Genomic DNA, 14,506 nt, shown 5'->3' on the forward strand with positions numbered 1-14,506 from the left:
GCAGACAAACGAGTTGAGTTGATTTTGTGTTTAACGTCCCTTTCAGCAGAGAGGCTATATGAGACAGTGTAACCAATTTCAATTCGAGGCCTCTGTTTGGGCGGACATTTATTTGTAGCCCCTCCGTGTAATCTGGTCGCTGTTCGTGGTTCGTGGTCCTACCAATAAGTATTTTCCTGAGACTGGAACTTACCTGGACAGGACGATGAAGGACCTCTCCAAGAAGGATTACAAATTGTTTCAAAATCGCTCGTCGGTCTCGATGATGAGACGAGCATTAGGCGCCAAGAGGTTCGGGTGTCTCGACTCGAAAACCTCACGGACGATCAGACGGTCATCCAGACCACAACGCACACAAACATCACTCACACAGACAACAAAAACACACTGGATTAAATAACACCATAGGCCTACTTATTTATTAAAATACTATGATAAAAAAAAAAGCGAAGAGGAAGGAACACACCACTGAACACAGAATATGTATAATAATTTTCATCACTAAAATCACACTTTGCCTTTCTAATGCACTTAGCCCTTTATATATATATATATATATATATATATATATATATATATATATATATATATATATATATATATAAGATTATAATTCAGATTTCACTGCGAATGCTTCTCTCACACCATTGACGCACTTGGGGGATTAGCACTGGGGAAAAGTTGCCGAGACAATCCCGCGTAGAAATTCAGTTGCTGCGTCAAACAATCCTGAAGCGTAAAGATGAGTCTTCAGCAAATTAAACAAGAAATTCTCCAAAGTAGAATGCTGATGTTTAAGGACGCGTATATAACTGACATGTACGCACAAGGTCTGCGGACCTGAGACTTCACTAGTTGGGGGCTAGCCGTAAGAAAACGTCCTTCGCCGGCTAATAGCTTATGCCCCTTAACACAAAATCATACTTGGTTCCCGACGCAACGTGCGTGGTGGCTGCGTACAATACCGGAGTCAAACTCCCTGAGCACCAAAGCTCAAGGTACGGGCTGCAATGGTCGACTGAAGAGTGTTGTCGCGTACACTAACCGCATAGCCATGAAGGAGCTCGGCAGACAAACGAACAAATGTAGATCAAGCCATCCAGAAGCCTGACTGACGTTCGCCAAATATGAATACCAAAAGGGGTCTATTAATTTAAAACAAAGATACAATTCATGTTGAATGAAATAAATAAATGTTTCAAAATGTCTTATATGAAATTAACATCTTAAAGCGTAAATAAATCTGCCATATTTTCTCCATGAGAATACGGAACACCTCATATCCCCCCCCCCCTCAACTTTCCAACACAATGCAATGAACTGTAGTCTGGTTATGAACAAAAGTATAATAGGCCGCGGTGGCTCAGTGGTAGACCGTTCACCTTTGCTGCATGGGGTTCCTAGTTCGATCCCAGCTCGCGCCAAGTGAACTTTGTGGTGGACGAACATCTCGTGCGTGGGTTTCCTCGGGATTCTCACGTTTCCTCCCACTTTCTTCATTCCGTCATTTCATTCATTTCTCATCATCACCGTCACTTTGAGCATAGCAAGCATAACCGTGAGAGTAAAACTAAAAGACTTCATTTAGTTTATTTATTTATTTTCAAGAATATAATAGGCGAAAGTTCACTAAGCAGCAGCTGCTTTTTTCTGTTCGTACCCTGCAATTAATTGTACAGACTGAAGATGCCTAAAAACTTAAGATGTGCTATAAAAATGCTTTACAGGAAAACAATATGCAAATTATTTAAATCAGTACAATCTACCTTCAATATTCTTCGCGCGTTTAGCAATATTTATTTACATGGCTGTATTTGCCAAAATTACTTTCGTCGGTTTAATCTGATGAAAAGCTGATTTTTCTCTTTGTGTCGTGTGTATTTGTCAGGACAAGATTTACATTTTTCTAAGATCTGGACCGAAGCACAATTCTGTGCTCCTAGCCTCTGGGAAAGATCATAATTCTTGTTAACTTATCTAATGTGTTGCTGGAGAAAAGGTCAGTCATCTTCCCTGTGTTTGTAAATGTAAAAACACTCATTCACCCTTTTGTTTTTGATGTTCCGGAGAGTATCCGATTTTCCATCAAGTGCAATGGAAAAAGTAGCATTAAAATTTCGCTCGCTATCAAGTCGAACAGGGTGGTGTAATAACTTCCTCGAAACTGTTACATGCAACAGCGTACTGTTCAGTCACTAATTACAGGATTCCCAGCCAATGTCAGAATTTTTTGTTTTGCACTTTTCGAATAAGCTGATATTGATAGCAGAAATGGAACGGAGTTAAAATACGGGACATTTTCCTATCCCGACTAAATTTACGGGGACGCGGGACACTCGGGCCCAAAAACGGAACTGTCCCGTTTTTTATGGGACGTATGGCAGGCTTAAGCGTAAAATAAATAGTTTTATTGTTGAAGTATTCATTTCCGACCCTTCTGCGTTTAACTCGGGAATTTCCCGAGCACTTCTTCCACGGCGTGTACATCAAAACTTCCACTAGTACGGAAATTTGAACTCAGCACTTAAAATAGTAAGCGTTACATAGTCTTCGGAACCTCGAGCATTAAGCTTCTTAAATTTGACAAGAATTTTTACGCTATTGCTGGTGTTGATTTTACAGAATGCTTATTTGAAGAGTAGCAACTAATGACGGAACTAAACTGTTATTGTTGGAAAACCAAATTTTAGTTGAAGAAACTTGTGTTTTACGTCAAAGGTAAGAAATAATACTAATTGACGGGGCTATTTCGTGAATTGGTTGGTGTTTCGTAGTTTTGACGAGTAATTAAGAATTTATGTATATATTCTTCGTGATTATGATTATTATTCGGAGTATGATAGGAACCCAACATAGGAAGCCCAATGATGAATATACATATAAGAGGTCACTAGAGGGAAATGAGTAAGTGTGTGTGTGAATGTGATCGGAGTCTCCCAGACCTTTTGTCGAAAACTATAATTTCGGGAAAGTTAATTTGTAAAATTAGTTTGAGTGGAAATTAATTGTAGCTTGGAGTGTGCATGAAGGCGAATAGTTTAATGACACCGGATATCATGTGAAACGATGGATATCTTGCGGCGATGCGTATGGATATCTTGTGAAACTCCATAAACACGTCCCTGTATTAATTAGAAACGTTATTATACCATATATTTACAATATTTCTAATAACGTAGAAGGAATAAGTATTACATGTCAACACATCCTATGGATTTTTTTTTAATTTTCGTTTTTTTTAATTTACTGTTTTTTATATTCGAGTTAAGTACTTTCTTTTCACTTTGTTTTCGTGTGAGGGGAAGTTTTTATCTCTTTGTATACTTCATGGAGTTTTTCGTGGTTTATCTGGGGCAGGGCAACGTCGTTGTGTGGAGGAATGGTATGAGAACTCTCTATAAATAAGTTTAGCGTTATTTTCCATCACCGATGGATTCGTACTTTAAATCTCTGATTTAATTTCAAGCTTTTTCTTCGGACATGTTATTTATCTCTTACTTAGTGAAGCTCGCTGACATTATGATTGCTTCGATAATAACGTTAATCGATTACCAAACCGTCGGGATGAAAAATTGATACTGACGATTATTTAAAAATATTCTTTATTTAATCCAGTTTTTGCTTTTCTTGAACTGGAATTTTGAAACTTTTTTTTCTCCCTATTGTCTTTTTTCAACCGACTTTGGTAGTAACGGAGTTTATTTGTTATATAAAAATTTCTAAATTCAGAGGTACACAAACTTTGGGATGTAGATCCTAATCCTGAAGGACGACTGGCTGATACGGAATAACTGTGGCGCAAGTATGAAGGGGGAACTCTCTAGTAGTGGTCCTCCTTCGTATCTCTGCTTTGTCACAGACTTCCAGTGGGTTTAAGGATAATGTAATTGGTCCATTCAGGTCTATGTGTAATCTTTTCGACTTAAGTCAACTAATGGTTGCACGCTTTTTATTATCTTCGACGACCATAATTTGTTTGGTTTATTTCTTTTTCCTCTGTTCTTTTCTTTGTGTCTCTGATCAACGATGACTCCAAGATATCGATTATTCAAAATTTAATAAGCTAGGGTCATTAGGAATGGGGAAAGGTTAAATTTTGAGTTATATGAGTTTTTTATTTATCGGATTGGAGGCGTCCAATGGCCGCTGTTTTTCTATCCTCTAACTAAATTTTTGTACCATTTCTTCTCTTTTGCTTTTATGCCAGTTCATATTCTCCCTGATATAGATAATTTTTGTATTTATGATAGAGGCATTTAACAGTTGACATGTTGAATATATAATATTTGCATTTTATTTTTTTTAATTATTCTTATTTAAAAAGCTTATAACTGTTCTAAGGATTTCAGTTCCGTAATGAGTTTCTGACCTTAGAGTCCTTCTCCATTTTGCTGAGGAATTATTGTCCACTCGATATACCTGTGATCCGATATTCATAATGGTTCAATAGACTGTATCTCTGCCAGTAATTCCAAAATAATATGATTAACATCAGCTAGACCTAGCTAACCACAAATAAACAGGAATATTAGTCAAATGAGTGCGCAATTTACAGCATTTATATTTTGTAAAATATCTCGATGGGTTAAAAAGAACTTGTTTATTGATTAAAATTTTGGTTGGGGATTTGCTGAAGTTATTTTTAATGAATTATTTTGATTTTATTGATTGATGTTTTCACGAGAATACTATTGTCCGTAAGTACAAACTTGCGTTATTACGAATTTAAGTATATACTATAATATCTTTGTAACTAATTTGGTATATTCTTTTGCTAGACCGAGACTGTACGGAAATATCTGTAAGTGAATGTAGTTATCCGAAATTTCGTTTTAAAACTTAATACCGATGGTTAAACTCCTGGGTATTAAATTAGAGAATATTTTGTAAATTGCTTGTTAGTACACATCAATTTCAATTTCCTGCACCGTCTCCCTTAGTCTGCAGTGAGTGTACTGACATCATTTCCCTAACTGCAGTTTTGTTCCAAGTTCTTAACCATTATTCGGAAAAACTGATGAAAAGATGAAATGTTAACGCTTATATTTAATATTTCGATGTAAATTCAATAATTTTGTGTACAATTTCTCTAAATGGGCGAGAACACCTCTGCAAACTATACAAATTTTTCGTAATCCGTAAAGAATCCGTAGCAATCATTCTACACCAAAATACTTCCAACAACCAAAGTGAAAGTTTAACTGGTATTAATTTAGTGCGTTCATCCTTATAAAACAGTATTTCCATAATCAATTATTTGGAGCTGCAATAGTGCGAAATTACATTCAATTCATATTTTTCCAAAAGTGCGAATACTGACAGGTTAGAGCCGATATTCAAATATGTCTGACTCAAATTTTTAACATTGATTACTACATAATAACTCGCCAAGAAGACACCTAGGTTATAAATTACCATAATTTCTAATATTACTAAATTACAGTATAACAGTTAACTGAAAAGAATTGTTAATTTACCAGAACTATGATTTACTAAATTCAATTCTTATATACGCAGTTTTCTTCACAAACAGAGAATGTGATCAAAGACGTATAGTGACAACATAATGGAACAATTTCTTTTAAATATATTATTATGAAATAATTCTGCAAGAATCTGGAAAATCAAAATATAATTAATACTAAAGAACATTTCCCTGAGAAATAAGATCCAAAAATATTTATTTTACTTTCTTTATATTTTTGAATGGTGCAATTTTGTGCAAATGGTTCAATGAAACTTGTAGTGGCAAATAAAGCCATAAGAATTTTAAAAAAATTATTGACTGTTTTAAAAATTATCTGAAATTACAAATCTTATGTAAAATACTGATGAAACCACATTACTGTGTACTTCCATAGTGGATCGAGACATTTCTATTTTGAAAACTATTAATTTGTTTATATTTGCAAGGTTTTATTTTTTAATTTTAATTTGAATATGTGAAATTATAGATTGTAAATAAAATCCAGCTAGGAAAATGTTTCTTTTATTTTCTTTAAAATGTAAAATTTTTATTTTCTTTAATGCATCCAAACAAATTATATTAGTATAATTATGATTTTATTTCATTTATGCGTAAATATTCAAGTTGATGTAGTGATGTGGATTTACTGTTTGTTTTACAGAGTATCTAATAGTGAATGATCTGGATCGGGTTACATGCACAGGACCGACACGGCGTAGGATCGACACGGCATAGGATCGACACGGCGTAGGATCGACACGGCATAGGATCGACACGGCACAGAACCGAAACGGCATAGGATCGACACGGCACAGAACCGAAACGGCACAGGGTCGACACGGCATAGGATCGACAGCAGAACTTTCATACGATCGAAATAATAAAAAATACATTATTTTATAATTACGCAATATTAAGTAACAATTATTTTCTCAAGGATATATAGGAGAGAACCGTCATACGATCGAAACGGCATAGGAACGAAACGGCGTAGGATCGACACGGCATAGGACCGAAACGGCACAGGGCCGACACGGCATAGGACCGAAACGGCACAGGATCGACACGGCACAGGACCGAAACGGCATAGGATCGACACGGCACAGGATCGACATTCTGTAGGGTGGTCAACACTTTCTGAAAATATCAATATCGCATATCCCTCACCTTGAATTTGTGGATATAAAAAATTGTAAGGATAAATAATTCTAAATGGTCTATTTTGAAAAAAATTATATATATATACAAATTGTATAAAAAATATTGTGCGTAATATATCCATGCCGTAATAAATACACCTTTAATTTTGTGATATTAAAAAAAATACGCTAAATAACTCCAATAGTTGATTCGAGGTTTCCAATACCGAATAAATAATATTATTTGTCTGATATTTTTATGTATACTAAGTTGAAGTATGTACATGTAACTGCAATTTTAAAACTGTAGGCTTAGAATTTGCGTTTGGATTTTTTTTTTTTTTAAGCGAAGCAATGCACCTATGTTAAGTTGCCTCCTTTCAAATTTCGAATTGAAATCGGAAGCCAATCGTTTGTTTTTCGTTTGTTATTGACTTTTTTGAAGAAAAATAGTAAAAATCGTATCTTTCTTAAAACATAAAGAGATGTTTACAAAATAAAGTTGGTATATGGCCAAATTTACCCTTGTTCCTCCACTTAAAATTTTGATTGAAAATCAAAATCAATTGTTTGATATGCGTATGCTACTAATTATTTTGAAAAAGAATAGTCTGTTTCGAAAAACATAAAGAGTCTTTTCAAGAGAAAATGGGTGATGGAATTTCATATTGGCTCCACTTTAAAGTCTCGAATCAAAACCGAAGCCAAGCGTTTCTTATTGGTTGTTTTTAAGAGCAAATCGCTTGTTTCGAAAAAATAGAGAAAGAGATTTACAAAATAAATTTAGAATGTGATCAAATTCAATCTGATTCCTTTACTTACAAATTTCGATTCAAGACCAAAATCAATCGTTTGATATGGATTTGTTGTTGCTTGTTTGGAAGAAAAGTAATTTGATTCGAAAAACATAAGAATATAATTAAGAAATAATGTTGATGAAGGTGATTTGTTTCGGGGCGGTTTGCTTATTTTGAAGAAAAAATCACTTGTTTCAAAACAACCAGTAAAATATATCTATTTCCAGGATACATTTGGTGGTCAACTTCATACTGTTTTTTCTGCTTTTAAATATCGATTCAATACTCAAGCTAATAACATGCTTTCCTTTCTTATTGATTGGTTTGAAGAGGAAATAGTTTGTTTTGAAAATTATTAAGAGTCATTTACAAAATAAGGTTGGGTGGGCCAACTTTTTGGTGGTATTTCAAATTTCGATTTAAAATCAAACTCAATCATTTATTTTTCGTTCGTTATTGATTGTTTTGAAGAAAAACTAAGAACCATTAAAGAAATTTTTATAGTAAAGGTGGTCACCTTCACAGGGTTCCTGCACTTCAAATTTCGTTCAAAGCATAAAACGGTTAAAATAATAAGAGAAACACAATCAGTACTCTACGCAAATGTTTAGGGGGTTCAGGGGCTTTAGGAACACAAGTTTATATAATATCAAGTGTTTATATATATAAACGTGCTAATATGATAAACGTGCTTAATTTTGCATAATACCTTGCTCAAGGGGGGTTTCAAAGTCCTTAATCCCTTTACTTCAGTACGCCACTAAACATCAATTATAAGTCATTCGTTATCCAAATTGTACTTCTTGTACTGATTCAATCCTTAATTTTAAAGTTCAAAATTATATGAGCACTTATTATGCTATTGGAAAAGAGCACATATTTTATGACAGTGCAAGCTAGTTTCTTGTTTTAACAATTGAAAGAAAGGAAAACACCAATAAAAGTAATAATAATACCTGACACGAAGTCCGATAGTAAATCATATTTTATTATCTTATTTGAAACTTTGAGAAAATTGAAGCTCTACACCGAATACAAATTGGATAATAAGCAATGCTTTATAATTGCTTGATAAATTTCAAATTGAGAACAAAGAGAGTGATACTGTTTAAAAGAAAGATTGGATAAAAACAAGAATTTTAGGAATGATCTAAAAAATGGATCAAAGTATTATGATCTTGGCTAATATTAATTTTTGGATCAGTTACCATAAAATATTCGAACGGTCTCTAAATCGAGTTTTCTCCAGATATGTAGTTCTCCAGGTATAAGGAGTACAAGAAAAATTTCGATTAATTAAATATTTTGGATTTTTTTTTTATAACGGGCCACAAAATTTTTGGACGGTCCCTAAATCGACTTTTCATATTTTTTACGCAATAAGCATATCACACTGAGTTAAGTGATATCTTGGGTTGGGTTACACTATATGTAGTTCTCCATATATAAGACATACAATAAAATTATTGATTGAATGAAATATATTGGACTTTTTGGATCAGGGGCTACAAACGTTTCGACGGTCCCTAAATCAAGGTTTCGTATTACTTTCGGAATAAGCACATCATGCTGAGTTAAGTGATAGTTTTGGTTTGGCTGCACTATATGTAGTTCTTCAGATATAAGACGTACAAGATTTTTTTTTTTTTTATTGAATGAAATATATTAGATTTTTTGGATCAAGGGCAACAGAATTTTTGAATGGCCCCTAAATCGAGCTTTCGTTTTATTCAGGCACTAAGCACATCATACTGAGTTCAGTCATAGTTTAGGTTTGGGTACACTATATGTTGTTCTCCAGATATAAAGCCTACAAGAAATTTATTGTCTGAAATATATTGGATCTTTTGATCCAATAATAGTCCTTCATCCTCCATTTATACATTAAGCAAGTAACAGTATAACGTGTACATTGCGTGATACACTTTGTATTTTATGGTGTGATGTTTAATAATAAATTATTAACAGAATACGGTACCCGTTCTTCGCACGGGGAGAATAGTTTCATTTTGAGCATAAAGGGCAATGGAATCTGAGTATGGATTTAAACTGCATCGGGAGTGTTACTGTTCGTCTGAGCGACTCCAAATACTATTTCATCGACACTAATATCGGTATTAATTTTTATCATTATATATATAGTGTGTAACTTCATTAATGTAATGAACGTCTGGAGGTGATTCCTGGACTCGGAAGAAGAATTTAAATGAAACGAAGTCTTTAGCTTATCATAATTATAACTTCTATGCCAATGGTAACAGATGATCAATCAACGGCTTCCTGTTCAACTTAAGAGTGTGTAAAAATGAGAAAAAAATAACTTTGATCCAGAGTAGGTTTATAACGACTGTGCATAAGACAGTCAGGGGCAAAAGATCATGTACGATGAACTAGAGTATAAGGGATTCTTCACATAACAACAGTGATTCCCACAAATTATGTGAATATAATTTGAGCCAAAGTAAGCTAGATTAAAAGATTTCCTCCCCGTAATGCGTAAATTCGTGGAAGATAATAACTACGAGTACTGAAGGAATGAAACTCGACGATACTCAAGGTTTTGCGCGTGTTCCACAAGGAAAGAAAGAAATACAATTTCAAATTATCGATTTATTCTGTTTCGGAGAAGGTAGGATAACTGAAATACTCAGAGGTACCTTGTACAGTATTTGTGCAATGCAGTATGTGTACACGAGACAGCTATGAAGAATAACAGTTCACAGTCTGATATTGTCGACCGTTGACCGCATTGCAAAGATGACATCGGCGAAGCAAATTTTTCCGCGTGTGATCAAGCACATCTGAAATTTCGTAGATGATTGCCGCAGCTATATTACATCGAGCTACAAGTTCTTCGACTGTCGTGGCCGGAGTTTCATACGTATCCCCGAAATAAAAAATCAAGCAGCGTGAGGTAGAATGAACGAGGTTGTCATAACACAGGTTTTTCTCTCCCAATCTGGGAATGTTTCATTTAGGTAAGTCTGCATATTCCTGTCAAAATGTGCAGGTGTACTATCATACTGAAATCACATCTGCTGTCTTATGTTCAAGGGCACATGTTCTATCAATTTTGGGAGAAAATTACGTAAAAATAAAAGATACGTACTCCCACACAGGCAGACCGATAATAAATAAGATCCTACCACAAAATTATCCACCACACCACACCAAATTTCTGCTGCTGATCGTTTACTAGAGTTGCATGTGGGTTTTTACGCCATACACATGATAGTTTCAAGACGGTTTTGATCATTCGATGTACGCTGTCTTCAAGTTCAGCTGTCCATATGGGGCTATTTCCTCCGATTTCACGTACGAGAAACCGAAGGGACCCCTCTCTCGAAGTCGAATATGGAGGCGTGGAAAAATACAAGGAAAGTTACTCTCTTTTGAGGGCGACGGTCACGATATAAACGCCTCACTTCTGGGCTATTGCCCTTTGCTACTCCATAAATGAGTTGCATATCTGCCAGCTCGTGGACAGGGTAATCTTCCATCGCGCAGGCGTGTACAGGTTAACACAATCAATTTTACTTAAACACCAACGTCTACACTTTTACACGACCTTAAATACCTGGACACAACCCTCTACCGTTGAACACAACATTTCCCATCCTGTTATACAGCAATTACACGTGTAACAATAGAGCATCTGACTATGTATATCACTCACAAGTTGCGTAGATGCTTATTACAACTCAGCCATGCTAACTGAAGCCATTCCACAATAAAACTTCAAGACAGCCTTCTGTAAGCCACTCGCAATTGGCACACAAGGGACGATAGTTCCGTAGGTATTCCTCCGTGTAGGTATTCCATACAGCTCTAAGGTATGTACATTAGAATGTCGAAAAAAGACTATCCTTTTTTTAAAATGTACTTTCAACGAGCTTCCTTTGAGAAAATTTCTCCGGCAATGATAAAATCAAAATGTAAGTGGTCTACACTAGGATAGTATTTTGGTATATTCACAATAGCAATGAAGTTTTTCATAGCTCAGGGAAAAGTTGAGGTTTGCCAACTCGAAGGAAGGGGAAAACGCCATCAAAAGTATTCCTGGGAGAAGATTCATCTAACGGATAAATCAAGTATACTATTCCAGCGCACTTCTTGGTATCGTTATGCAACGTGTACAACATCCCTTGTTTCTCCACTTTTGTTGCTTCTGTGCACAGAAGTACCATATTCCACGGAATTACATATTACGAGGAGGAAACCGTTTAATGCAGCTTACTTTTGCCCCATATCTATTCACACAATATTTGGAATCCCTGGGTCATGTGGAGAATTCCTTGTACACTCGTTCATCACATATGATCTTTGCATTTTTCGATGTTATATTTATTTACATGCCGCCTGACTGTCCTATGCACAGTCGTTTTAAACCTAATCTGGATCAAAGTTATTTTTCCTTTTTCACACACTCTTGGACAGGAAGCCGTTCATTTATCATCCGTTACCATTAGCCTAGAAGATATAAGTGTGATACGTTAAAGACTTCGTTCCATTTAAAATCTTCTTCCGAGACGTCATTATGTACTGAGACAAAATAGATGAATCACACATGTGTATCTCTCTTTCTTTCGAATTCTGAGTGTTCTTCTAACTTGAACGATGCACTATTATTTTTTAATGTTAAATCTTGTACTTAATTGATCATTTCTTCATTCAACGTTTGATAAAATACTCAAAGGAATACTCCAGTTTCTTTGGAAGTCATCCTTGCATCGTCACTGTACACTAATCGAATCTACGACTAAAAACAATGGACATTCTTTTGCCCGACTTCAATCCGACGTTTTGTTCATGAGTTATGGCGGTTTATACATTTTTCCGACAAATTTTCGGGTGTTACACCCAGGTTGTTGTATAGTTTTTGTTTTATTTCGGTGTCAGGAATCACCTAACGACGTTTGTTATATTAATTAAGTTACACCCTATATATATAAGGGCGCCATTTTATGTATTAAAAAAAACAAATTTGTTTAGTAACGTAAATAGCTAAACTATGAAAACGTATTTACTAGAGAAACACTTTTTAGTTCTTGTAATAATTTTCTCTCAAACAAACTGAAGGTAAATATATACCAATAAATCAATACAGCTATATTTTAGAAAATGAAATGAAATCTTTGAGTTTTACGTCCCACGGTTATGCCGGTTAGGCTGAAGGAGACGGTGATTATGAGAAATGAATGAAATGGTGGAATAAAGAAAGTGGGAGGAAACGGGAGAACCCCGAGAATATCCACGCACACGGCGTTTATCGACCACAAAGTTCACTTGGCGGGAGCAGGGTTTGAACCCGAGACCCCATGCACCAGGGGTGAACGCTCTACCACTGACCCACCGCGGCTCCAGCTATATTTTAGAAATACAATAGGCACTGATTTTTCGAAGACTGCTCTAATACATAGGAACAATCAAATTTGTAAATAGAGAGTTTTCTTTTTAAATAAAACAAACTGAATTGCTTAAACTGCGCTATATCGATTGGTTTCAGCATCTGATTTTTTAAAAATAAATAATTAGCAGCACGAAAAATCCCTATATTATCTTCGAAAATAGACCTACATGTTAATTGCTTTACTGGCTATATACATTTTTTTTTTTTTGAAAAAGTGATTGTAGGGGAAGATGGGGCTAGTTGCAACAATTTTCAGGTCTGTTTTTTTACTCGAAAATTATTATAGATATAAAAACTATATTGAGTGTACTAAAAGGTACATGCCTTAACTACATACCAAAAAAAGAGAAGTGCAAAACATCGAACGGCAGTTTTGATAGCATCCACTTTTTGAACTAAGTCCGACTGTTGATACTTGCCCCACCCATGGGGTAAATTGCAACATCATCTGGGGTAAGTTGCAACAATCGGACTTGATTCAGAAATTTAATGCTATCAAATCTACAGCTTGAACATCGCTTCACTCATTTTCACTGTGGCAGTCAATGTCTATAATCTATACAGATGTAGTACGGATTTCTCTCGGAACACGACCAATGAGACCACTTCTCACAACATAAACACTGTACCCAGTCTTCTTCTGTATCCTGTTCTTCGTACGGTTCTTCAGAAACCAAACAGACGACTTGAGAATAAATTCTTCTCAGCTGATGATTTTACGTTTTCGGTTGCTTTTAGATGCTTCTTTTTCATTTCGAAAGTACTTTTTTCTAGAGTGTCTGTGAGAATAGCACATCTCTTCCTTTTCCGAGCTGTCAGTTTTCTAGTTCCAGATTTTGGATAGAACCATACATGTTCAGGAGATCATCTGAAGGATTCTACACTATCTTCTTAGATGCATTTGCAGGTGATCCATGAAGCTCACTTTGACCTGCAGTCTGAAGTTCTAACTGAGAAGATGAAAGGAAACAACTACTACTAGGCACTGCAAGCAATAAGCCATCACTGTTGTCCTATAATAATAATAATAATAATAATAATAATAATAATAATAATAATAATAATAATAATAATAATAATAATAATAATAATACTCTTAGTTTTATTACCAACAACAATTGTTCATATAACAATGCTTAACCGCAAAAATTTCTATTTCAATGGCATGCGGCATGTTGCAACAGATGTTGCAAGTTACCCCATCGAAATATTTATATATAAAAGCTTTCCTCCCCACTAAATAGCAGGTAACATGGGAACAGAAATATAATGTCATTGTACTTCAACTGTTATACTATTTGGGTACTACATCTTACTTATTGTTATTACATATATGTAAGGAGTAGTTAGTGCTCTCAAATGGGTCAGGTCGGGTCGGGTCAACTCGCGTCGGGTTGTCGTGTCGGGTCAGTCGGGTCAATTTTTTGTTTATACTTTAACCCGGCGCCATGTTCCACTAGATTATCGTAGAGAATCGAGACTTGCTCCATCTTCTTTCATATAACAACAGCTTTCAAATGATATGCTACTTAACCCCCCTGTTATTTGAAACTTTTGAGTTGAATCCCGTCTGGGACCCCGTGGGGGACCCTGGGACATACTATTTTACCTCAAACTGTGTGCCCTTGAAAATGGTGGGATTCGTGTTCGCCGAGTGTTCCACTTATCCAACCGTTTCCGAACAAATTACTCG

The sequence above is a fragment of the Thermobia domestica genome, chromosome 1 (genome assembly GCF_964235325.1).
Source record: "Thermobia domestica chromosome 1, izTheDome1.hap1.1, whole genome shotgun sequence".
Lineage (NCBI taxonomy): Eukaryota > Metazoa > Arthropoda > Insecta > Zygentoma > Lepismatidae > Thermobia > Thermobia domestica.